The 24,155-nt window shown below is 37.9% G+C and overlaps 1 protein-coding gene across 3 annotated transcripts in view; it reads left to right on the top strand.

Moving 5' to 3' along the window:
* The window catches only part of LOC108545230 (uncharacterized), a 413,787-nt gene that overhangs the window by 186,035 nt on the left and 203,597 nt on the right, over positions 1-24,155 (top strand). The window lies entirely within an intron of this gene.

Raw genomic sequence — 24,155 nt, 5'->3', positions numbered from 1 at the left:
TTATAATTAAATAATATTATACAAATTTTAGTAACCAAAATAATACATAAAAATATTTATATCTCATAATAAAATTTCACAAAATTCGATTCAAATATACCAAACTAACCTTACCTCATCCACATCGAGGTCACAGGTTGTCCAATACTTTCCAAACTTCCAGATCTCTCCGATTAAAAACAATTAAATCCATAATTCAGCAATAAATCGCGGAATATTTACAAACAATAGACACAGGCAAAAGAAAAAAAGGATTATCCAGTCGAGTTTCAATTCAATTCACTTCCATATCACCAGCGATTCTCATTGTCGCGAGGATGTTTATGCATGAGTAAGAAACAGCGGCACGCGATGACGCGTACAAATGGCGATCGATAGCAGATCGACGCGGCGATCTCGCCGTTAATTGATCTATGCGAAACCGCATTAAAAAACCAGAACAAAAGACCGAATAGAAAAAGGAGCAAAAAGAGAGGAAAAAGAAATACCTAACGGGGGTTTCCTCGGACGTTGGTACACGCTGGAAGCCATCTTGCGGGGTCACAAGCGCGCATTCCGCGCGTACCCAACGACCGATATCTGATTACGAATTGCCCCGGGATCGACAGATCGCATCTGGTTAATTATCTGCTGGCTCGATCGTCCTTGCAATTAAAAATAATGGTTAATGGGATTTTTATCGGCGAATCTCCGTGCCTCGCTCGTACCTATACGAGAATCCGTGGCGGCGAATTATCCGCGTGCTGATCGGGTTGCAGCCTGGACGTGACACAGGCGCGGGCACGAGCTGCTGCACGAGGGCGCTGCGTGCGGTTATTAAAAGTTGAATGCACGTAATAAAAGTATTCCGCGGTCCTGGCGGTTTATGGCGGTGTTAAAGGTGAGCAATAAAAGGCACTTTGTGCTGCCTGAAATTGATTGCGATATAAAGGGATCCAATAAAGATAGCAACGGGTGTCAGAAATTCATCACACGAGACGGACGCCATGCTATGCACTGTGATATCAACCTTGAAGAAGGAAGATTAATTTAGATAGGGACTGAATTGATTTAAGGCGGACGTGCGTGGTTATCGGTCGTGGAAAAATTCAATAAACGGTCAGAGTGATATGGTCTGGTAACGAGTCCGACATTACCGTTTCAAGATTGGGGTTTAAGCGCGAAATATCTCAGAGTTTATGGGTGGTTCGGTGAGATAAGGGTCTCGTTGCTGTCTCCTCGAGGAATGCGTTTTGTTACCAAGGGTTCTGTCTTTAGTCCCCTCGATGTGCAATTGTCGCTCAAGGGTAGATTAGGAAACTTGTCGGGATGCTGTGAACGAATCTCCAGGTGTAAAATTGGCTCCTTATTTTTCTGTTTCTTCTTTTCAGCATTTGTTTCATGTTGGTTTAACTGTTGGGTTATTAGTGACGACTCCAGGAACGTGTTTTATGTGTCACTTTATAATATCGTAATAGGCAGTTTCAGAAATCCTCGATGGTTTGTTTTCTCTTTGTTGGAGAGAGAAAAGGAGATTTATTTTCAAATTTTTTAAAGTAATCACTTATACGTCTTTAATTTAGTTTCATTAAAACATAGAAAGATATGTAAATATATTTTGTGCGATTTTTGTGAATTTTTGCGAATTCTGGATTTCTTTGTTTACTCTTTGTTGTCTTTGATTTCTGATGCTGTTGAAATATGCTATGCTTTGAGTTGGGTTTAGGGTGAGTATTATATACCTCATGTTTTGGAACTCTTATGGGAAAGTTCTTTGATAAAAGGGGATTTATTTTCAGATATTTTGAGCAATCACTTATGCGTCTTTAGTTTAATTTAATTAGAGCATAGAGATATATATAAATATATTTTATGCGATCTTTGTGAACTTTTGTGTATCCTGGATTTCTTTGTTTTCGTTGTTTATGATTTCTATTAGGCTGATCTGAACCTCGGCTAAAGGATTCTTTGACAAAAGATGATTTTATTTTCAAATTTCTTTAAGCAATAAAGAGACACATTTCCCAAGTACAAACAGATATATTTTACGTATAAAAATTAGAAATGGAATTCCTATATCGATTCTGTATGAATTGATTTTTCATATATCCAAAAGTTTCATTGAAAAATCCCAGAATTTCTCCAGAAAATTCTATTCTCTATTTAAATATTAGTAAAAATATGAATTCATTATGACAAAATTGAATTTGTTACTTCCACTAATTCCGAAATAACTACAATTATATATTCATCATCACAAGAATTGTTGTTCTCTATCTTCTCTTCTCATACATCCCAACCAAATGTACACACACAAATCATATGAAAGTTTATAATAAAAGTTTATATATGTATTACTATACATAATACTACTGTACATAATTTGTATCAACTACAATTCCACTTAAAAAAATTCAACACAATGTACACAGATAAATACATGCATCATAGGTTGGGAATCGCTGTTCCAGGGCGACGAAAGAATCACCCCCGATCCGAAAAATAGCCGCTTTAATACCAGGCATGCATAAAACCCATCCATGCCTATAAAACCTATGGCAGCAAAACGTGGCGATTAATCAATATCAAGCAGTCGTTCAGCAATCTCTGCATCGCGAATGGCTCACAATGTAACGCGGTCGCACAATTAACAGTGCAGACCGACTGTGGCGTAGATTACGCGAACGCTACCCGATTGCATTCTTCCGCGGCATGAAGCCGCACGTATCCCGTAATACTCGCGTTCTCCTGACGGTAACAGCAATCGGGATATACATTATCGTAAAGGCTACATACTCGCGCGTTTTATGGTATTCGGTTGATGGCCGCCGCGACCATAGGGGTCCCCGGCTCGGGGGTTAAAGTTTGCCCCATCGAACAGACCATTAACAGCCGTGAGAGCTTTTATTGACTCGTCGCTGGTAATTGCGAAAAGTTTGTACAAGATCTATTGAGCGTTGAAACAGCTGGACGGGAAGGATCGACGTCCTCTCGGGACGTCCACGAGGAGGAACAGGGTGGGATCGTTCCAGCGTTCCAAGTCATTGGCTGGCCTTTGGCCATCGGTATCGCCTTTTAGGACGTTTTGCCGGTCGAAAACGAAGCCAACAGCCTGGAAGAAAGGAAGGAGGATAGGGAGAGGGGCCTTTCGACCGCCACGCTGTTTCCCTGTCCATCGGTAAATAGACGGGATGGACGGGAGTGGAAGGTTCATTAGCGAGGTATATCAGGACCCGGTGGCATTCCTCGCCTGTCGACCTTTGGTCCCTCCGTTCGGGTCAGCCGTGGCAGCGCAAGGATTCGAGCAATTTTTCTACCGGGTGAATCGAAAAATGACCCTCTTTCAGCGGGATGCTCAGTCTCCAGCGTTGATTTATGTCCTACAATTTTGCGTTATAGTTTTGGGCGTGACGTGGGTTTCGCGGGTTTCGGGTGGGAACGTGGCGAGGAATAGGTCAAAATTCTGTGGAAATCCTGGTAAAATAAAGTTCAAGTTAAGATGAATAGAATGAATGATAAAGATGGGAGAACGCAAGACTCGAATTTTTTGCAGGATGTAGCGTGTTTGAAACTCACTGATCTTTCTTTATGATCTTTACAAAATTGGGTTGTCAAACTGACAGAAGTACATGGTGATAATGAAAGTAATTAAATTTAGGAGAAATTCATTTTTATTTTTATAAATTCAGAAGAAAATATTGTCCCAATTTTCGAGTACCATTTTTCCCCTCTGTACTTTCAAAAAACGGAAAGAAATCAGAGATTCATTCTCGTATACTCACTAATTTCCACGAAATTGGGTTGTCAGACTGACAATAGTATGTGGTCATAACGAAAGTAATTAAATTTAGGAGAAATTCATTTTTATTTTTATAAATTAAGAAGGAAATATTATCCCTATTTTTGAGGACCATTTTTCTCTCTGCACTATCGAAAAACGAAAAGAAATCAAGGATTAATTCTCTATACTCACTAATCTCCACGAAATTGGGTTGTCAAACTGACAGAAGTATATGGTGATAATGAAAGTAATTTAATTTAAGAGAAATACATTTTCATTTTTGTAAATTAAAAGGAAAATATTGTTCCAATTTTTGAGTACCATTTTTTCCCTCTGCACTATTAAAAAACGGAAAGAAATCAGAGATTGATTCTCGTATACTCACTAATTTCCACGAAATTGGGTTGTCAGGCTGACAATAGCATATAATGATAACGAAAGCAATTAAATTTTCCAGGAAATCATTCATCCCTTAATTCTTATAAATATTGTTCCAATTTTCGAGTACCATTTTTCCTCTGTATTATTGAAAAACGAAAAGAAATCAGGGATTGCTTCTCGTATACTCACTGATCTCCATGAAATTAGATTGTCAAACTGACAGAAATATGTAGTCATAACGAAAGTAATTTAATTTGCGAGAAAATCATTCATCCCTTTATTCCAATAAATTAAAAAGAAAATGTTCTTTCAGTTTTCGAGTACCATTTTTTCTCTCTGGACTATCGAAAAACAAAGCTAGAGATTGATTCTCGTATAATACCGCGATCACGTCGTGGAAGCCATCCGCGATCTACCCGCAGCATCTCCCCGAGATATCAGCGAGTCACGAGAACGTCTTCGAATTTCGCGCGGATCGAACCGCTTAACGACCAGCGCGATACGATAAGTCGCTAATTTACGTTTGTCGACGATACGGCGATGGCTTGTCGTGGGTGGCCCATGGCGTCGTTCCATGCGATATGTCCTCCATCTCTTCTCGACCAGTCTCTCGGTCCAATACCGCGACATGCTCGCGATTAATTAGCAGACCAACGATATCGCCGAACGAAAGTGTTATCAGCGGGATCAGTCACGCTTTTCCGTATGACCACGACTAGACCAACCCTTCTTCCGGTCATCCTGATCATCACACGCTACTTGGAACTTGCAACCACCGTGAGGAAATAAATTTTCCAAATTTCGATTTGAAAACGATTAATCGAAATTATTTATTAGAAATTTACTCAATTTTTTAGCAAATGGATACAGGATCCTCTAATATTCCTAATAAAATATTCAAATAAACAAACTGACATAAGTACATACACCTATTTTGATCAATATTTAGGTATATATTTTTGATGTCACTTATCATACCATTTATTTTTTAATAAAATTTTACTTGTAGGAAGAATCGTTTAAATATTTATCCATACTTAAATACTTAACCACCACCTTTAATTAAATACTTAACCATCTAACCAAATACTACGCCATCTGCAGCTATATCAAGGAATTAAAAGACTTTGTACTTCTTGTTTGAGGTTAGGATTCCACGTGGACCCTGAATGATTGAAACAGAGATTCAATGCACATGGATTTAATATAAATATAAAATATAATTGTACAACATATATTATATATGTTTATATATGTATATTATTATTCTGAACCTAGATCTTAATACTATCTTTGTATTTTACTTTTACTTTACTGCACACCACGCTTACGATACGAGACAAACGACACTCTTGCTCACTCTTTCTCACTCTTCCACAGTTGCCTGTCTTATTCACTCGTCATTCGTACCAACTGTTAATACGATACAGAACATTAACGACACCTAGGTAAGTTACAAGTAAACACTGACTTAGGGTTTACCGAATATGACCCACCGGTTTTTCGATATATTCTCACTACACATAAAGTCACGAGAGTCTACGCATAAACTATCTCATTACTGTCAAATATATCTAAATAGAACGTATTAAATCGTATTCTTTTCTTCAACCGCTGCCCAGAGCTAACAAAACTTAACACTAACCACTGAACAATACATTAATACCAATCGAAACATTGCTACTGTAGGGACACATCCCAGATGCGGAAAGCGAAGGTTCCTTGTATATATTTTCGACACCTTCGCGACATCGAGGGTTCCGGATCAATGGAGACCTGGTTTATGTCTTTACAACCAGGGCCCCATGACGTGCAGACTACCTCGACGTCTAACGAACAGCGAAAAAGAATCAGTTCGTTTACGCCTCTCTAACGACACCGGTTTTTCCCGAAAAGCCAGCCTTCAGTTTTCCGCATCTGACCCCCCGCACATAATAAAGTCCTACTCAGGAAACGCAGTGCTTTTTCTCACTAAAAACCTCCTGTCCTCCACCTTCACTACCAACGCCTCTAGCATCCTTCTAGCCACTTACTGTCTATTCCCCTCGAATCACACTGACGATTCTACATCTCTACCCTGCATCTCTGAATCTTCGTCCACAACCACGTACCAAGGAAACAAAGACATATCATACTTGGACTATCCTTCTATCACGATTCTAGCTCCTCACGATCCATTTACCTCGAATCGGCGAGGATCAGCGAACTGAGCATCGCGCAGCGATCCATCGAATTGCCAAACATGCGCTCGGATGCATTTCCCTCGGCGTAGCAGTGATTCCGAGTGGCAGAGATGCGGATCAAAGGCCCGTACGAATGGTCGATTCGAATCGAACGCGCCGCCACGAAAGACACCCATTAGTCAGACGCAACGATGGCTGGCTGCGGAGCGTTTCATTCGTTCGCAAGAAGCGGAATGCCTGCTCTCAGCCCGGCAATAAATTATCCCGGTAATTACTGTTAAACCGGCATCAATTACTATCAAGCGTCAGATGCTCGCGGAACGGATAATCGATAGTCTCGGCGAAACACAAGCGAAGAAAGGGTGACCAGGTTCGCGACCGTCTGGGACTCATCCAGGGTCACCTAACCGTTCCCCTGTCGATGACATGGAACGGGTGATACGTCGCTCGAAACGATACTACTTGATGAGTGCACGCGAATGGACCATCGCCAGATTTGAACCACCTGGGCCTCCACTTCAGACATGTCTCTGTAAGACGTTGCATCAATCGAGGAAGATCGTGTGTGGGCTGTCGGGTTTAGGGGTAGGTCACTGAGAGAGGCGAGTCATTCTGAAGCCTCGCCGGATGAGAATCGTGTCTTGGATTCTTCGCATCAGATCGGATGAACAATTGGATGGGGTATCGAGTTCTATGAGAGGATCTCTCTTCTCAGTGACTATGTTGTATCACCGATCTTGAGCATTTCGGAGGAAAAGATGGTCATTCTTGATGAAATATGTGTAGATACGGACGACATTTGATCTCCAACGAATTTATGGTCTTTTTTATAAGGAATACTTGCAGGAATATTAAAACATGTTCTATTTTAGAATATCTTCTTGGGAATTTAGGCTACTCTGTTCAAGTTCACTTTAAAGTAAACCGATTGACAATATTGTAGGAAAATAATGACTGGAATTATGTTAAGTATTTTCACTGTGAAATAATCTTCTCATGAATTGGGTTATGAAGGGTTGATACGATATATCAACTTAAATATTTATGATATACAATCGAAATTTATCGCTGGAATTAAAATGATTTGTTTCAGACAGTTTACTTTCGCAATTTTTGAAGAAAGTTTGCTGATTTTGACAAAATTGTATTTTATAGATATTCGTCTTCCTCGTATCACTATAATTATTATCATCTCTATGTAATATATTCCACTACTCATCATAGGTAAGTTCTAATATTAAATTACATATTGTTGAAAAGATAAGTTTAGTAGACAAAAATTAATATAGGAGATAAGATATGAATAAATAATTTAGAAGATATAAATTCCTAGAATGAATATTTATATAAATATTTGATAAGAATTGGGGGTTTAGACTCTCTCAGGAGTCGGGTACAGGTACAAATGTGTCTTAGAGGAGTCGGTCAGTCTCTCAAGAAGAACACTAAAAGAAACATATACCTCCCATGAGAAATAAAAAACTCCAACAGAGAATATATTTTACAATATATTATTATTTTACTATTAGAACCCATAATCCTAATACATATAATATACTATAAAAATAGTAATTCGAAGCCGTTCTGCCATAAAGTCGACGATATTTTTAAAACGGAATATCAGAAATCATATGCAAATTGAGACGTAAAATTATTTTGCTTCGATATTCCGCGCACCATTGGATAATTATAAATTTCATATATTAATCTTCCACCCATCTTTAGAATCTGATTAAATGGCGACTGAGAGGCGCCTCTCGAATGCAAATGATTAAAATATATCAAAAGAATCACAATTGACAATTACAATTATTATTATCATAAAATTATAATATTACGATATTTCACGCAGCCTGAATTACAAACTAAATTATCCTCCTCGAGCAGTACCCACGAAACACAATAGCTACCAAAATGAACAAACCCAAAAAAGCCCTCGTTAACCCATTCATCCCCCATCCTGGGTATCTCTCGCAATCAGTTGAACACACTTGCACGACTTCATCAACGAAGACCAAACGAATAGGGACAGAAAGCGCTGGCAAAACAAGAGAGGACGACCATAAAGAGCCTCGGAAGTGGAGGAATTTATTCGCGTTGCCCGTACGTCCTTCGAAGACAACGGTGCTCGATGAGTCGATCAATGGCATTCCGTACACTGATTGCGTTCGTTAGCGTGGCTCTTGTCATTGGAATAATTATTGACGAACTCCTTGACACGCGATACGTGGCGCAACCGGGGCCGCTGCTCGCCGATGAATGTTGAACAATGTGGTTTGATTGGTGGCACGACTAATTGTGGGAACTATTGATTCTGGCATGCCAGAATGAGCCCTCGTAACGTGCTCGACCTGGGTGGGGATAAATGGCATTGGTAATTAATGGCGCCGGAATTATTTTCTAATTTAATTATTGAGAAATAACAGTGATTGAAGGGACATTAATGGGATAGGTAGAAACGAATGCGTGGAACAGATACGGTTACGCAAATCGGTTAGGAAAGGGGCATTTTTCTGCCGAGTGTTATTACGAACTGACGCTATTAGCGGGTAATTGATTAGGTCGTGGGTGACTGAGAAGTTTGGGAAAGAGCGTGCGAGCTTTGTACAGGGTGTCCCGAAATTCACGCAGGAAGTAATCGTGATGGAAAATTTGACCGAAGATTTTTAATTAAAAATTGTAAATATTGCAATTATTTAACAATGACGACGCGTTATTCTTTTATTTAGCGTGTTGCGCTACATTTATAACACTAGGTTTACGGACGCTATTTGTATACCTATTTCTACATATTTGACACCTGTCAAATTCACAGGTGAAGGAAACCACGTGTCTTTTCTTTTTAACGATTAATTTCATTTAAAAACAATTACAATATTAACAGTCTTAATATAAGCTAATTAAATCTGTTAACATCGTATAATTGAAGCAATGCATCTGTCAAATTGACGGGTTTCGTAAATCTAGTGTTAATAAACCTGACATGTCAGCTGTCACGGTGTCTTTTCTTTTCATTGACAACACTTTTCCGCACAAATGGCGCTAAATTCAAATCTCGCGTGAATTTGGGGACACACTTTATGTGTGAATGAGGAAGTATTCGGGTACTTGGGTCCAACTTGTTTTAAATACTGTCCTTGAATATAACGAGCATCAATTTACCAAATAAATAATATCGTTTTTGTATTTTTATTTAGGGTTCGAGAAATAAAGTTATTTATTTGGTTACGTTATATTTATTATAAGTATATGACAAAATTTATTATTTTTCGATAGATTATATGGTATTTAAATAAATAAAGTAAAGAAATAAAACACTGATGTTGTGGTTTGATAGTGAAGAAATATCTTTTGGAATCGTTATTTTTGAACATGAAGTGATACGTATATATAAAAATGGTCGAATTTTTATAGTTCTTGACTTTTTAATATTATTGGATATTAATTTAAATAATGATTTTTAACTATTTTTGAATATAAAAGATTGAATATAAGATTTTTTAACACAAGAATATTTTTATTTTGAAAGTAAGGAGATTTTTATAATTGGACAGAGGAAGTTTAGTTATGAAATGTGATTATTTTGTAGTCAGAAGGATTCGTGACCTATCCAAAGTGCTGCGAGTCACTCGAATAAAATAGACATGATTCATCAAGGAACGTTCAAAATTGGATGTACATATATGCTCAGGATTGAAAGGTTATTTTTTTCTCTGTTTTAAATTAACGCTAAGAGACGTGTCTCGGATAAGTCAAATAACGCATGAATTCATCACTCGGAGGAAGTTGTGATCGTCAAATTTGAAATCCTGTTAACGCTGACAGTGTATACCAATGATCAGAAGCTGGTAGTATTTAACACCTCGACAAATTTACGACTTGTTCGTGTCAAAATATTCATTTTACGTATTTATAGATCGTGGAAGAAATTTCAAGATTTTTGCCAATAGAAACAAAGTTCGATGGTTGTACGTATCTAGGTTCTAATGTAGATATATTTAATGCAAAGTGTAATTTGGCACCTACATGTTTGGAATACGTAATGATCTCAATTCACTCGTCCATAACAAATAGTCCGGTTGGATTACAAGAATGGATGGAAAATGTATGTATGCCACATAATGTGGTACAAGGCAATTTGAGGATATACATACATACATCGTCTCATAATTTACTCGTGTGAATGTTGCATTCAAATGAAAGGAAACACGGGGTACTAGTAAAAGGGAAACTAAAATTCTTTCTCAGCTTCATCAATAACCACTTTTCCTTCAACTTCTTTAAACAATTATTTAGTATAAATATTCCTCTATTCTTATTATTATTTCATTATTATACCGTGAAAAATAGGTGGATAAAAAAGACACTAATTTTAATACTAAAATTAAATTTTTCTAATTTTCTTAGATTCCATATAATAATCGCAAAAATCTCTAAAGGTCACAATAATTTAAAAAATTCCAAAGATTACAGTAATCCTAAAATATCATCAATTACAAAATCCCCAAAATACTAAATATTCTAAGAATCACAAAAAATTATAGTGACCCGAAATCTCAAAAATTCCAAAGATTACAGTAATCCTAAAATATCATCAATTACAAAATCCCCAAAATACTAAATATTCTAAGAATCACAAAAAATTATAGTGACCCGAAATCTCAAAAATTCCAAAGATTACAGTAATCCTAAAATATCATCAATTACAAAATCCCCAAAATACTAAATATTCTAAGAATCACAAAAAATTATAGTGACCCGAAATCTCAAAAATTCCAAAGATAACAATAATCCCAAACTTATAGCATTCTCGAACTCCCAAAAATTCCAAAAAGCACAAAAGTCACGGTAATCCCAAAATCGTTAAAATTCAAAGAATTACTGTAATGACAAAGTCTAAAAAATTCCAAAGATTACAATAATTCCAAAGTTACATTAATCCCAAAATCACAAAATTACAGTAATCCTAAAATCCTCAAAATTTCAAAAATTACAATTATTCAAAAATCGCAGAGATTCAGAAATTCCAAGAATTCCCCCAAAATTCCTAAAATTCCAAAGATTACAATAATTCAAAAATTACAGTAATCCCAAAATTTCCAAAATTCCAAAAATTACAATTATCTAAAAATTGCAGTGATTCAAAAATTCCAAAAATTACCAAGAATACAGTAATCCCAAAATATCTAAAATTCCAAAGATAACGATAATCCCAAAATTATAGTATTCTCGAACTCTCAAAAATTTTTAAAATTACAATTATATAAAAATTGCAATAATCCCAAAATCCCCAAAATTCCAATAACCCCAATAACCCCCCAAAATTCCATATCCCCATTTCTCAGCACCCATTACATTCAATTACCCACAGTTGGAATTACCACAGGAACAGCAGAACAGCGTTATCAACGTATCGCAGACGAGGTTCGCAGGTAGTTTTGCGGTAGACTGTACGCCAGCAGGCGAGCAGTTAGCATTAGCCAGGATGACGAAGAAGGCCAGGGACTCGGTGAGATGATAGCGAGCGCGTTCGCTCGCTGCTCGCATCGGTCACACCACAGGTGACTCGTCGTGGTCCGACTGTGACCCCTGCTCGACCCACGTACCTGACTTCCACTCGCCCTCCCCTCGACCCTCTGCGCCGTTCCTCTTGTTCCGTCGGCCAGCAGGACGAGAGAGGATTGTCGGTGCTAATCGTTTCTCGCGCACGAAGCCACCTTGCTCTTTGTCGACTGCCTCTGCTGGCACAGATAGCGCTCTAATCGCCTGTGGATTGCTCGAAGGGTGCTCGTGATTGGGTTGAAACGTCGATCAGCTCAGGTGCTTGTTGGGGTGGAGACGAAACGATTCTAAAACTCGATGAAGTGTGAAGTATTGGACGCTAGATGTCTCTGGTGTTGACAGGTAGCCTGTGACGAAGGATTTTGACAGGATTTAGCTTTTTCACGAGGGCGAGCAGGTTATTTCTACGAAGATCGATATTTCTTGGTATTCAGTCGTTGATCCATGATTGACTAAACTTGTCCTTGTCCTTTCGAGAGATTTAGGATCATTTACTCTTAAGTATAACAAGCATGATTCCACGAAGGCGGGCACGCACATAGATAACCTTTCGGCTCGCAGAGATCCTCGCGAGATCGCAGATAATTTAAGAACGAAAACGGAAACACGGGCCGAGGTCATTTTGATTCAGATGATAAATTACACTGGGAATCACGGTGACTTGTATTTCGAGAAATTTTATGTCACTGCTGATGATTGGAGAAATAATTACCCGGTGCGACTAGTTTCTAGATCGATCTCTCAGCTCTCGAACGAGGTTTCCCTCTTTGTTCCGCTCATGCTGACGAAGACGAACTCTCGTATCGCGTTATGCTAACTGTGGGCATTACTGCCCATTACGTTTTCATTGCAGCGAGATTTAATAGTGTTTAGAAACTGGGAAACAGTAGGCTCGTCTCTGCGTCAGTATGGTCGCGATACGTATCAGAGATCTAGATACGAGTATTGCTGTTAGTAATTTATCCTTCAGCCTTGAATCTTCCTTATTTTCGTGTCTTCGGAGTGCTATTAATAAATGTGCAACTGACTCGAGTATAGTAAAATATTTTTCAAAATTTTTCAATTCAATCGAATTTTTAAATTTATGTTTGTTTTTATTTCAGAATTCTTCTTTTGACGATACGATGAAATTATTATAATAGGTTCTCATAATTGGGTTTGCTCGATCTTTTTTTATCCCGTCATAATCAATCGTGCAATTCTAGGTTGTATAACAGATTTTTTAAATCAAGTTTTCTCGTTACCTTGCTTACTTTATATAAAAGTCGTGTATCATATTGGTATTGAATAATGACTTATGTGTGCTATATCGAGATTGGTAGTAGGTGAGTTATGTCAGAGCATGAGTATAGGCTCTTGGGAAAAATTTATAAGATCTAAATAAATGCACGAATTATTTTTAATTACTCTTAATTATTTCCTAATTACTTCTTTTAAGCAGAAATTCAAGGATTTGATGTAGAAAGGTGGTAGATTAATATATTTCAATCATTTCAATTTTTTCTTCATTTACTGACCTAGTATATCATAACCTTCGATTGATAATACTACTTGCACAAGTATCAACTGTTATCCCCATCAGTTCTTAGACTTAATCTCAGGATTATTAATACTCGTACGTAATAATTTATCCCATAATTATTATGAAAAATCATTCACTCAAGTCAATGCTTCCCATCATTATTAGGACCATGACCCACCTCAATACCTCAAACATTTATTTCTCAGCACAATAGTCAACAAAATTCCGAGGAAGCATTATATACATAAATAAATATGTATATTAAATTAAAAAATAAATTAAATTAAACAATTGTTTACTCCATAAGTGTATAGGAAATTTTCCTAATTATATTTAAAATATTTGAAATTTATTCATTTATTTATTTATTTACTTGACGGGTAAATACCCTTTATAAAGAAGTAAGACAGTAAAATAAAAGTAAAAGGAGCACAATTACATACAAACTTATACAGAAGGATACATTGTTCTACATCATAAGTACGCAAAAGGAGACTGCGAAGTACCGCAGTGCTTATGACTGAAGATTTGTAGCCTCTAGCAATCTGATTGCCTCAGCCTTAGAACTATCTGAGGATAAATTGAAAAAGTTTAAGTCAGCAAGTGAGTCGCTGATAGTTTAAGTCAGCGAGTGAGTCGCAACTGGTCAGAACAGTTAGTTAGAACAGTTTCAGTACAGTTTCGGTACATCTTCAGAGCAGTTTCAGTACATTTTCAGTACAGTTTCAGTACAGCTCCTGTACACCTCAATGCAGTTTCAACACAACTTCATTGCAGTTTTAGCACAGCTTCTGTACAGTACTAGTTCTGCTTTAATATAGTTTCAGTACAGTTTCGTTGCTATTTTAGTACAGTTTCGTGACAGATTACAAATTCTGTTAAACGGATCAGTAGAATCAAAATTTGAAGTATAACGAGTGGGTTTAAAAAGTAGATAGTGTCTCGAATCCCTGACAGGGACGTTAAAATTCACCAAGGCAGTAACCTGAGGATTACCTGACCCGTTAATGGCTTTATATAGGAAACAGAGATCATGGATTTTTCTTCTAAATTGCAGGGAATGTATGTCAAAGGAACGCATTATTAGGCCATAATCATGATCGGTTCTTGCCATCGGACATCCTACCTGGAAATTTCCTAACATCGGAAATTGTTGTTCTGTAGAACATATGACTCGCGTTAACCACTTGGTTGGCAAGAAATTCACAGAACGGTCCAGTGTTTCTGTGACAATTGGCTGACGACGTGTACACCACGTTATTAGCGGTTCCGCGATAAAAGCACGACGACGTGCGTGGCACGTCTTTCCAGCGCAAGTGGTTAAGAGACTAATTAGGTAATCGTCCAAGTACGGTCCCAGAGCACCAAAATGGAGACTACAGTAGGTATTGGAACCCGGATTTCTATACACAATACGGGGTCTAGCAACAAGGTTACGTCGGAAAAATACAAGTCGGTGGAGAGAAGAAAATTGGCATTTCGCAAATTTTGTAGGTGCTTATATGTTAATTTTTGGTGAGGTGAAGATGACCATTGGCCCTTAGACCAATTCCTAGTGAAGGTAGGAATGAGTCAGTTGCTTTTTGACTCTGAAATTGGTCTGCGTTTATTAGCTAGGCCCTTCTAGTGCCTAAGGGCCAACGAATCGTTAGTCATGCAACATGGGCAGTGGTGTCTTTCACTCTCGTCGCGAAATTTTCCACTCTCTATCTGCCTCGTCTCCAAGGAACTTGTCCATCTTCCGTACATTACCATTCGTTTGCTGAATTTTTACCAGCAACCAGTTGCCCAAGGCAGTGTCTGTACCGAAGCAACGCGACAGGTGAGAGAATCGTCGGCGTTAATCGGTGCTCGTGCACGAAACGGCCACGAGGCCACGTCGTTCTTTGTTTGTCATCCGCTCGTAACTCGCTGGTCGTCGTGGTCGAACACGCGTCGTCGAAACAGCGTTGGACAGGGACGGCGAGGAAAAGGCGATGGGTGACACGTTGGTCGGAGAAGGACAGACCCAGACAGACGGAGCGAGATGGAAAACGGTGCCAGGACGTGTAAGACTCCAGTTGCAACTGCGTGTGGAAACGTTCCAGCGGTGGACCGGTGTGTGGGTGGTTTATTAACCTGTTTAGATGCATATCTAATCGGTTCTATCTTGGCGCGACGCTGAATGCTTCTGCGCTCGTCGCTATTTTTCCCCGGCGTCACGTTCGTTTTCAACCGAAACGGAACAGATACGTGTTCCTTTCTGCCCTTTGCCGCTCGTTGCCGTTTACTTTTGGCCGTGATAAAGCGATTACGCAACGCGTTTTGCCCTGGAATACCGAACGAAGCACACACGGTGAAACACGGAACGAGCCGCGGTCGTGGGAGTCGCTCGTTTTGCACGCTTGTCGTGCCATTTCCTCCATTCCTGCTTTCTCCACGTTTCTCCATCGCTGCTCTTGTTGTCGTAGATCCTGGTCAGTCGAGAGAATGCTGGTCGTTTCGAGGGGTGCGAACACACTTTATAGAGGAGGTTCAGTTTTAGAGGTTATGTAACATCTTGTCTCCAGAGGTGAATTTGAAATTCTGTACTCCTCGCGTGGTTCGAAAATTTCGAAATACGAATAAGAAAAATGTAAAATTGATAAGTAAAAGAAGTATATAGATAGAAAGATATTGGGATTGTAGATTTTATAATTTTAAAATAACTGAGGGAAGTAACTCATGAGGAGTGTCAAGGAGGTATGCGACGCAGTTCACCTAACCTCTAAATTTTTATCTAATGTTTATCTAATCATTCGTTCTCGGAACCTAGGTCTTATAAACTATTTATTCACTCCTTATATCCCAGATTGATTTTTGTATATAATTAAACTTATCTTTGCAACAGAAGATAAGTAGATTAGTATAAATTGGATGACCGAATTTGGAGGTTAGGGTTCTTGAACAGGAATTTAGATTAAACATTTTCCTATATCGTTATGGTTTTATTTGTGTCTTGTAACCAAAAATCAAAACTGGGAAAGAATTTTTTATAATACCAGTAATTAAAATGCAATATTTTTCTTACAAAATGAAGGCAAACGACATCTTGGGTTATTAGAATATTTAAAATTCTCAAATTTTTAAATTGGATTTCAGCTCCACCTCTATTTTTCTATAAGAAATTCTATATGAAATGGAATTTCATTTGGAATCTACAAAGCGATTTAACTTCGAACATAATGATATATTGTAATACGAATACAATTACGTATTGTATTACTGTGTTTAAAGTTCACGTGTCGTATATTATCTATCTCACGATTATGGTAACGAGACAATGACCTTAGACCTCAACCCTTACTCACAGCATGATTCAATTACTCGTAGAACTTCAATATTCCTCAGAAAAGTTGCACTAATGACTAATTTCGTTTAAATAACAATTCCATTTTATCGTACTGACATACTATATCTTCTGAATCATGGTTAGTCATATAAAATGTCGATGGATCTATATTCGGGCTATTTTTGGTCACGTATTTGTTGGATGGTGATTTGATGAATGGCGCTTTTCAGTCGCCATTAGATAAAATTTCGAAGCTCCATATTAATTAATATGTCAAATTAAAAATACTGTAACAGTGTGCGAGGTATCGAAATTAAATAATTCTACGTGTTAATTACTATACGATTCTTATTTACTGCTCAAACAATATCATCAGCTTAATAGCACAAAATTTTTCAACTTCTACCCTTTTTTAGCCAAAAAATCGTCTAGCGCAAAGGGTTAACTTTGATTATATTTTATTTCCTTGCGGTACAAATGCGCGGAGGCTCGAGTCTTCTGAGATGCGTGATGCAGACAGTGGATTGTCGAAAGAGTCCCGTGGAACCCTTCAGTCAGGTTTTTATAGACCCTATGACGACCCACTCTCAGTCACTCTTGTCAGTGCTGCTTCGAAAACTGATAAGCTTGATGGTTCCTCGAAGCAACATAGATCCCTATGCAGGGTGACGTCATCCAAATAAAGTCTCCTCTCATAATTATAAAATAAAGATAGTTATTTCTTTTCGCCCATAATCCCAATTAAACCCAATTTCCTAATTACACACCGGCGTACATCTTAGAAAGCACCTAACCCGAACTGAGAGGAAAAGAAAGCAGCCTCGAAGCCACGCTACTTCCTCCGTTCGACTAGTATCTCCCGTCGATCTTCATCCGGACCGTGGTGACACGCGAGTCACGCCCAGCATTCACGACACCTACGTCCTTCCGTCGCACGCTCGCGACCCTGAGGACAGGATTAGGAGAGCCGCGGCGAGTGGCACCCATAGAAAGGGACACCTACGTGCCAGCCGGCGGAACAAAGTTCACGAGCGTCCACGGAAGAGACGTCGACGAATACGAAGAAGCCGAAGAGGTGGAATGACCCCGCGGATCTTATTGTGAGCTCGTACAGGCCCCTCGCGGAGGGTAACATATGCGTGATGGCCTGCGAAAGCTACGTCACGCAGGCACGCACTTCTTCTCCTCTTCTCTCCTGTCAGTTCCTCTTCGTCTTCTTCTGCTTCTTCTCCTTCTGCTTCTGCTGCTCCCGCTGCTCCCGCTGCTGCTGCTGCTGCTGCTCTTTTCGTTTCCATGTTGCCTTTTCGCGTAGCCTGCTCGTACCACGGGGCTACGGAGGTCACCGTACGCCGCTGTCTGCCACTGCTGGAACAAACGGTCTACAGGCTGCCTCTCTTCTTCCAGCCTTTTGTGCCAGAGTGTACCTGAGAATATCGAGGGCAGGTGGAGCTACGATTTTGGTTTATGGCCTGAGTGCACACTCTCAGGGTGCTGAGATATCGCTGCCATAGCTTTTGTTTTGGGGATTGAAGACTCGTGTCGTGAGCTTTGAACGTTTGACATTACGTTTTTTGGCCAAGTTCGCACCATAGTCACGTGTCTAATTGAACTTGATATTCTGTTCCATTTCACTGTAGCTGAATTTTATATGGGAATTACCAATCTTTTGCACTCGAAAGCCTTCTTGATAAGAAAAATAACGATCCTAGAGGGTTTACTGGGTCAAGAAATGTTGCGTTGGCTTTTTTTTAATTGCCAATTTCTTTAATTAAGGTCCATTTTTAATTACTTAGTGTCCATCAGAACTCACACAGCAAGGAAGAAGATTTAGTAGATTTCACTATATCATTTGCAGTCCCAAGTTCTCATTATTATTTAGGAAATTAGAAAAGGAAGTGTGTACAAAATGTACATCTAAAATCATTAACAATAACTATTGGGATTATAGGTTCTAATAGTAAAATAATTATATATGATATTGAAGTCTTCTATTCTAAATATTATAAAATCTATTATTTCTTATTTATCTGTTATAAAATAAATATTCTTTATTGAAGTCTTTTATTATTCAGGGAAAGAATATTTCTTTTAGTGCTTCCCTTGAGAGACTGACTGACTTCTGAGAGAGTGTCCAGAGGGTACATGACACTGGGGGGAGGGTTCACCTAAACCCCCAATTCTCATCGAATGTTTGTATAAAAATTCGTTCTGGCAATTTATATCTTATAAATTATTTATTCATATCTTATATACTAGATTGATTTTTATCTCCAACGAAACTTATCTTTTCAATAGTAACTAATTATTATAATTATTGTCTTCGACAATTCATTTATGGTCATAACAAAGATCTGGATTGATCTCGTGATTTTGGTATCTTCTTATTTCCACTTATTTATTTAGCTAATTTTGGGTTATTCATCTTGCTCCAATTCATCATCCATTTTACTTAAATTTATCTTTCCAACAATCACTAACTGTTATCATTACTCTTTTGGACAATTCATTTATAGTCATAACAAAGATCTGGGTTTATCTTGTGATTTTGGTATCTTCTTATTTCCACTTATTTATTTAGCTAATTTTGGGTTACTCTTCTTGCTCCAATTCATCATCCATTTTACTTAAATTTATCTTTCCAACAATAACTAACTGTTATAATTACTCTCTTCGACAATTCATTTATAGTCATAACAAAGATCTGGGTTTATCTTGTGATTTTGGTGTCTTCTTATTTCGATTTATTTATTTAGCTAAGTTTGGGTTACTCTTCTTGCTCTAATTCATCATCCATTTCACTTTTGGCAATAAAGCTTAACGAGTGTGCTTTTAATTCTGCCAAGCTGTTGTCCATCTGTAATCATGTACAGTAAGCCACACTTCATCAATTTTACTAATTTTTTTTTACATATCGTAAATATTGATAATAATTGATATGCAGACTTGTCATCAGTTTCCGAAATATCGCAAGTATTTCGCTAATAAACGTCGTCCGAGTCAGCAAGTCGTGTTAAAATATTTGATTACAGAGATTGCGATATTCCTGGCACTTTGATCTTCTTTCGTGTTCGTGTTGCTGGTACAGTGACTCAAGAAGATATCTTTGTTTGCATAATGATAGTTTCAGCTGGAGTAACTGTCGTGGCTCACCGATGACCCGCGTTTCGAGTTCTCGCTTTGTAATATCGAGTCACGCTCGTGGCGCGGATTATAGTCCAAGTGTGACGAAAGCGTGTATTCACGATGAAGTCCAACCTTAACTATAAGTTTTAAGTTTAATGGCCGGCTAGCGTGGTTATTCTATTCTTCGTTTGCTACATTATTAAATGGCTAACTTTGGTCTATCTGACCATTAAAAGAATTACAAAGCTCAGGCAATTTTCATTGACTAGTATGGCGAGCTGTATATACCCTCTTCTTGCTGGTTAACTTGAGTCATTTTGAGGGGAAGACAGGAGAGGACATTCGAAGAGGAATTTCTTAATAATACACATAGAAATCGAATAAAAGATATCAGTACTGTCTGTATCTATGGATTAATAGGGACTTGAGTTGAGAACTGAATTTAGAAGACTAGGGGACTGGGGGTTGAATTTAGTATTGTAGGAGACTTTAACCGTTTGAGTCCCAAGCAACGCGATCGCTCAGCTCAACTTTGCTGATGCACGTACGTCACATAGCACCAACAAGCGCTATTGCGACGATTGGGATTTTTCGACATAAAATTAAGCAAGCGCTATCGCGCCGTTTGGACTACTTCGCATTCGATCAAGGCAAGCGATATCGCGCTGTTCAGGGTTTTTCGACCGTGTCCTTCCGAAAGCCTTTGGGACTCAAACGGTTAACCCTCTGCGGATGGGGAGGATTCGAGTAAACCGTATCGTGGGGTCAAGTCACTGCTGTGATAGTCATTCAAAGCTCTCATCGCTCATTTCTGCTTAACACGTTGAGTGCCACACCGGTCCCCAGGGGCCGGCGCTAGACTTTACGTTCGGGCCCTGCTGGTCCCCAGGGACCGACCCAGACTAGGACCAAAAGGTGTAACTTTTATTGTTAACCCTTTGCACTCGACGATTTTTTCGTTAGAGAAAAATAGTAATTCGAAGACTTTCTGCCATAAAATCGATGATAATTTAAAAACGGTAAATAAGAAACCGTATACAAATTAAGACGTGGAATTATTTTACTTCGATATTCCACGCATCTTTGGGTAATTGTAAATTTGATATATTAATGAATATCCATCTTTAGAATCTGATTAAATGGCGACTGAGAGGCGCCTCTCGAGTGCAAAGGGTTAAATTCTTCGCCATCTTTGGTCCTGTCGTTTGAGAATTTTTGTTATAACAATCAGTACAGTAACAATTGATAAGAAATTTTTAAATGATAAATACAAAGACTGAACGATAAAGGAGATTAGTAGAAAGAAAATTAGTAGAAATATTAAATGGAGTTTGAATAAAAGGCATTTGACATTTAAACAAGGTGGATTGTGAAGGATTAAATTACTGGTAATCTAGATTATACTTTCAAATCTATATTGCTGTTTGTAACGTGTTTGTTAGCTGATAACGATATTATCGGTGATTTGTTTATTCCTAATTGTGCAAAATCAAGCTCCGGAAACGAATAATTAAATAGGCATGACGTCGAAGGGAGCAAAAAAATTGCTTTTGCAAAAAGTATATCGATAAACCGTGCGTCGATGATGGAATATGGCTTCCTCCTTAATAATGTTAAAGAATACAAGTAGGAGGAATAAACGTGCTCTAGATGAACGAATTCAGGTCAATTAAGTCGATACTTTTTATTCCAAAAGAAAAACGCGATAAAAATGCTTCTTTTCTTTATAAAAACGTCGCGTATGAAAAATAGCCTGAATAAAATTCTAAATGAAAGAAATGAAATCGCATCGGGAATATTAAAAAAAGGAAATAACAAAAAGTTCTAGGAAACGGTGGCAAAAAGCCGCCATTTTCAGTATAAATAATTAATTTTCCTCTAAATACCGGTGATTAAGATCCGCAGTGAAAATAAAGAGACCCGTGATGAGAAAGAACTCGTGGCAAGAAACCGTATTAACATTGAAGATAAAAACGAACGAGAGATTGCATAGAAATAGAGTTCTAAGAAATAAATGACTGTCTAATGAGCGTACACCTACAACAGGAACTGTCAATGCAGGTTTTTCTTGCGTGATGTCAGTTTGCATATTCCGAGGTTAATTATCGACAACAAATCCTCTTCTCCGGAGTCACGAAACGATTGCTGACTCATCGTTACTCGCTATCAGCGATATTTTCCTTTCATATTTTCGAGCATTTTATATCGAACTGCACTTAACACCGATCGGCAATCCACAACGAATTTTATTGTTTACGATAACGATATTATGACACCATTTTCTTGTCTCTTGTATATTATTGAAATTACGTTCCGTTTGATTATGCATAACGAGAGTCGGACGCGAGCGTGCACCTTGAGAGCGCGGAATTTATTCCGCCAATGTTACACATATGTTGCATAAACTGGAAATTAATTGAAAAGGTACAAAGAATATAGGAATACAAATTATCGCTGGAAAATATAATCGTGTTTATTATATTTCGTATACGTGACATCGCAATAATAAAATTGTCAATTTTACACACGTGGATCACCTAATTCCGGAGTTATCGCGATACCAATTTTCGCGATATCAGGATTATCAAGTGATAGTTAATATAATAGCGATTATTATACTCCATTGGAAAGGTTAAGTATGAAATTTTCGATTTATTTTAACTTTTGTTAGAGTAAGAAATCTAGGTAACACATTTACCATATTTACTTACAATTGAACCATTTACAAACTGATTATCACAACTTTTAAAATTTTTTGGAATTTTGCTACCAAATCATGTTATTTCTATTTAATTTCTTAAATATTAAATAAATTTTGTAAAAATTAAATAATTTCTGCTATTATTAGAAATAAATAAATTTCTGCTTTGGATTTCTGTCTTGACACGACTGAAGCCATATAGGAAAATAGAATTTTAATTTTTAAATTTTTAAAAGCGAAGGTAATTAGTTTCAGTTTCTATGATTATTTAAAGTATGTACCTACTCCTACAAAAATTAATATAGATCTTTATTGAAACTGAAATATACATTTAAACACCTATTCGTTCTTATTACACTCTTAAACTTTTCCCATTTGGATCTACATTCACACAAAAATACGCCCTGAAGGAATTGTGTCAAATTCAATAGAAAGAATACAGGAACACAAAAATATAAAAATATAATTATGAAATAAAGAATAAAAAATCGATATTAAAATTAAATATAAAAATTCGAAGATAATTTATACCAGAGTTCAAAGTGCATCAGATGTGCATCCAAAACTGTCAAAATGATCAACTACACTCATTATATTTAAATGAAGGAATCAAAACCTATTGAATTGCTATAGCCATTTCAATTTGCATAGATTTTTAATTAAAATTTTCAATTGTATCGACATTTTCAACTAATATTGTTGTGAGTTAATAATTTATCATAAATAAAAGGGATGAAAACCTATTGAATTGCTGTAGCCATTTCAATTTGTATAGATTTTTGATTAAAATTTTCAATTGTATTAACATTTTCGACTAATATCGTGGTGAGCTAATAATTTTACACAAATGAAGGAATCAGAACCTATTAAATTGCTATAGCTATTTCAATTTCTACAGACTTTTGATTAAAATTTTTAACTGTATAGACATTTTCGACTACCCTCAAACATCCCTTCACACTGCTACATATTACACCAACATCTCTCCTCTCGAATTCCACGTTCTCTAACGAATTAGCTCATCAAATCAGAACAACGGAACTGGAAAGCCTGAACGAGACTGGAATCAAATATGTAAAATCACCGGTGCTGTACAGTCGCCGCGGCAAGGCACTTTCAATCACCAGCACGTGTTCCTGGTCCGACTATGGAGAGACACACCTCGCGGTATCGCGGTCGCGTGTTCCCGGGGGATGTTAATTAACCAGAACCGTAATAAATTCTATCGTTTCCCCTTCTTTCGTCGGGCATTTTCTCTGCTCGCCTCGGCTAATAAACGCTCGCCAGTCACGTGATAGTCCATTGTGTACCGCGGGAGGCCTTCTGCAGCTGGAACAGCTGATTCCACCGTTCTCCACACGACCAAGGTTACGCCTCGTCGAGAAGAATACGCGTTCTTGTTATAGCAGTCAGCACCGTGCGTTCACGAATGGTCGATTAGGATGCCGAGCTAGGATCGATTTCGGGGAGCCAGCGTTCTTGGCTTGTCTTTCGTTCGATTCTTGGTAACATGGTGCCTGTGAATGTGGGATTTCGTTGGTGGAAGATGATCGTGTGAAGTGTACGAGACAGAAATGGAAATAGAAAGGTGGACAGAGAGTAGAAGTACGTTC

The sequence above is a fragment of the Eufriesea mexicana genome, unplaced genomic scaffold, assembly GCF_001483705.2.
Source record: "Eufriesea mexicana isolate 0111107269 unplaced genomic scaffold, ASM148370v2 scaffold382, whole genome shotgun sequence".
In the NCBI taxonomy this organism is placed as follows: domain Eukaryota; kingdom Metazoa; phylum Arthropoda; class Insecta; order Hymenoptera; family Apidae; genus Eufriesea; species Eufriesea mexicana.
The sequence above is the reverse complement of the archived record's forward strand: the minus strand, read 5'-3'. Positions and strand labels throughout refer to the sequence as shown.